General features: G+C 61.8%; 1 protein-coding gene across 1 annotated transcript in view; it reads left to right on the forward strand.

Moving 5' to 3' along the window:
* The window catches only part of MLLT1 (MLLT1 super elongation complex subunit), a gene marked incomplete in the record, with an annotated part of 60313 nt that overhangs the window by 43148 nt on the left and 13341 nt on the right, over positions 1–3824 (forward strand).

Raw genomic sequence — 3824 nt, forward strand, 5'->3', positions numbered from 1 at the left:
TCGGTAGGTGTGTTCGGGTATGATGTGTGCGTGTGTGGCGTGTGTCATGTGTGGTGCTGTGTGTGGGGTAGTGTGGGTGTCATGGGGTGCGGTACCATGTGTCACGTGTGGGATGTGCATGATGTCTAGTACATGTGTTGTGTGCTGCGGTGTGTGCCATGTGTGTTACACGTGAGCTGGGTGTGATTTGTGTGTTCTGTGTGTGGTGTGTGTAGTGTGTGTACCATGTGTATATGGTGTGTGGTATGTAGTGTGTGTCAGTACGTGCTATATATGGTGTGGTGTGTGTACTACGTGTGGTGTGTGCTGTGTATGCTGTCACATGTGTGTGGTGTGTCACGTGCTGTGTGTGGTGTGCTGTGTGCTATGCTGCATGATGCCACGTGTGCTGTGTCGTGTGCTGTGTGTGATTTGCCATGTGTTATGTATGGCATGTCATGTGGCATGTGCTGTGCATGTCGTGCGTGTGGTGTGTACGGTGTGTTGCGTGTGCTGTGCATGTCGTGTGTGTGCAGTGTGTCGCGTGTGCTGTGGTGGAGTCGGAGGAGTCACGCGTCCTGGGCGTGGGGAGAGCCCGCCCTCTCCTCTAACACGGCTGGTGGCCGTGAGCGCCCTCGTTAAGCCGAGTGGCGGCAGCTCCCCAGGTGCACGCCCGCCCTCCTTGGTGTGCCCCACCTGGCACTGGGGCTGCGGGGCCGGCTGGGGAGGCCACAGACGCCGGCGCTGGCTATTTTTTTAAGATTTATTTTATCAGGGCCAGCAGGTGGAATGGTGGTTAAAGGCACTGGACTCCCACATGGCTGACCATAGTTCAGGTCCTGGATCTTGTGACTTACTTCACTACCCCCCCCATCTGATCAAACTTGAAAATAATAATAATAAAATTAAATAAAATAATTCTTTAAAAATTATTTGATCTAACTTCATCTATTCATTTATTTATTTTAATTTGATCAGAGAGCAACAGAGTGAGAGAGAGGGAAAGTGAGAAAGCAAGCAGCCAAGTCCAGGACTCGAACCTTAGTTGGCCATGCTGGAGTCCAGCGCCCCCAACCTCTACACCATCTGCCAGTCCTCGTGTTTTATGGTCCTCATAGTACTTCTGTTTTGTCGTTCTTTGTCACCCATCCCTTAATGAGGACTCTGTTTCTTCTGTTCACATATATTTTTTTTGAGAGGGAGATTTTGCATACACCCACCAGAGAGACAGACAGACAAAAGGCAAGAAATCACCCCCCAGGGGGATGGCCACGCTGCCTGGCACCGCGCCATGCAGGGGGGCAGCAGGCTGCTCTGTGGAGGCCCAGGCAGGGCACGTTGCCAAGGCCCTGTCCCTGAGGCCGGTGGCAGCTGCAGCTCCCAGGGCGGCCCTCGTGTCTGTGGCCCACACGCCGCAGGCCTGGAGCTGAGCAGGTCACGGCGCCCACGGTGGAGCACGCCGTAGGGTGGTCTGCAGGGCGAGGTGCGGCTGAGGCCTGGTCTCCGGACATCAGGGCCCCTTCACTGACCTCCTGTCACCCTGTCTGCCCCGGGCGGGCCAGGACGTGTGTGGTGTGCCGTAGGTGTGTGCGGGTATGATGTGTGCGTGTGTGGCGTGTGTCATGTGTGGTGCTGTGTGTGGGGTAGTGTGGGTGTCATGGGGTGCGGTACCATGTGTCACGTGTGGGATGTGCATGATGTCTAGTACATGTGTTGTGTGCTGCGGTGTGTGCCATGTGTGTTACACGTGAGCTGGGTGTGATTTGTGTGTTCTGTGTGTGGTGTGTGTAGTGTGTGTACCATGTGTATATGGTGTGTGGTATGTAGTGTGTGTCAGTACGTGCTATATATGGTGTGGTGTGTGTACTACGTGTGGTGTGTGCTGTGTATGCTGTCACATGTGTGTGGTGTGTCACGTGCTGTGTGTGGTGTGCTGTGTGCTATGCTGCATGATGCCACGTGTGCTGTGTCGTGTGCTGTGTGTGATTTGCCATGTGTTATGTATGGCATGTCATGTGGCATGTGCTGTGCATGTCGTGCGTGTGGTGTGTACGGTGTGTTGCGTGTGCTGTGCATGTCGTGTGTGTGCAGTGTGTCGCGTGTGCTGTGGTGGAGTCGGAGGAGTCACGCGTCCTGGGCGTGGGGAGAGCCCGCCCTCTCCTCTAACACGGCTGGTGGCCGTGAGCGCCCTCGTTAAGCCGAGTGGCGGCAGCTCCCCAGGTGCACGCCCGCCCTCCTTGGTGTGCCCCACCTGGCACTGGGGCTGCGGGGCCGGCTGGGAAGCCACGAGACGCCGAGTCTGGTGTCTGGCCAGCCCGGGGCAGCCCGGGAGTTCTGGGACAGCAAGGCCGTGGGCGCCCGCTCTGCCCCCCACACACCTGTGTTCCCTACAACACTCCCCACGTGTCTGGGCTCCGCTTCTTCGGGAAACACCAGGGCTGCACTGGGGACCTCGGTGCCCGAGTGAGGCGGCTCCATGGGCCAGAGATGAAGCTCTTGGGCATCATGTAAACACATAAAACTGAGGGCGGGGAGGAGGGCGAGGGCAGCAGGGAGGGCCGGCGTAGTCTGGGAAGGCCAGCACAGGAAGGAGAGGGCTCCAGCCGCGGTGCCTGCTGAGAGGGCCCAGGCTGCGGGGCGTGGTGGTCTCTGCCCCCGCTCCCCGCCCGCTAGGAGGGCTGTGAAGGGGCCGGCTGCTCCTGCTCGGCACTCCTGGCCTCCAGGCCTGCCCTGGCTGCAACCAGCAGCTCTGAGTCTCAGGCGCCGTTGGCGTGTCTGTGCCCCTCGGTGGCCGTGCAGCAGCCCTGGGCGTCCTTGCTGGGGCCGCCTCACCATGAAGTATCACATGGCTCCCGCCCTCACTCGCGTGGCTGTCGCTGCTGGGAGCACTGGAGGAAGGGACCGATCTGTAAGTCGCCGAGAGCTGCTTTCACTCCTCCCCTTGGCTGCTGGGTTGCTCACAGCGCTGCGATTCCAAACGCGAGGCTGACCGGAGTAGGGTTTCTCCGTGCCAGCAGGACAGAGCCAGCCCCGTGCCCGTAGGCCTGTTCTTGTGTCCCACGCCATCGGCCCAGGGGCCATGCTTCCTTCTGCCAGGACTGGCGGCCCCCTGCAGCGCCCTTCCTTTCTACGGGCGTCGGGGGGCGGAGGGCAGGCCGCGTCACCCTACGGCAGCACGGAGTGGAGCGGGAGGGGGAGGCTGGGAGAGGCCCGTGGGTGCCGACGGGCCTCCTGGTCCACGGCCGGGCAGTCATTGCGGCGTCTCAGAAAACCCGCGTGCGGCGTGACCGGCACCACGAAGGCCCGGCGGGGGCAGGTGTGTCCTCGGCCCGCGCGGGAGTGCAGCGTTCGGTCAGGACTTTAGCAGGCGGCTCAGCCGCGGTGGCCTGGCGGGTGCCGCTGCTTCGGCCAGCGTCGCGGTGAAGGGCAGGCCTGTGGGGGCATCCCGGCACTCGGGTCCTTCTGCCGCTTCTGCGGGTCCTACTTCTCGCCCCTCTTGTCCTTCCTCACGGCCGCCGTCTGCAAGGCCTCAGCCATCCTGTGCTCTGGCAGCGCGGGGGGCCCAGGACCTGCCCGGGCTTTCCCTCCTGCAGAGCCTGGCCGGGCCTCCTCCGAGCCTTCTTAGAGTTGGGGCACGCGGCCTCGCAGGGAGTGCTGCAGGTACCCGCTCGGCCGTCTCCGGTCTCGGCCTCCACCCGCTCACGCTCTGCTTCGCGGGGGCGGGCCTGTCACCCCGGGCGCCCGGCCCCCCACGAGGCCACGCGCGTTCTCCCGGTCGCTGTCCGCCCGGCGCTGTCCGGCCGCTTCTTGTGCCCCACGCCCATCCCTGGTCGGCCTCCCTGAGC

The sequence above is a fragment of the Tupaia chinensis genome, unplaced genomic scaffold (genome assembly GCF_000334495.1).
Source record: "Tupaia chinensis unplaced genomic scaffold, TupChi_1.0 Scaffold148210_1, whole genome shotgun sequence".
Classification (NCBI taxonomy): domain Eukaryota; kingdom Metazoa; phylum Chordata; class Mammalia; order Scandentia; family Tupaiidae; genus Tupaia; species Tupaia belangeri.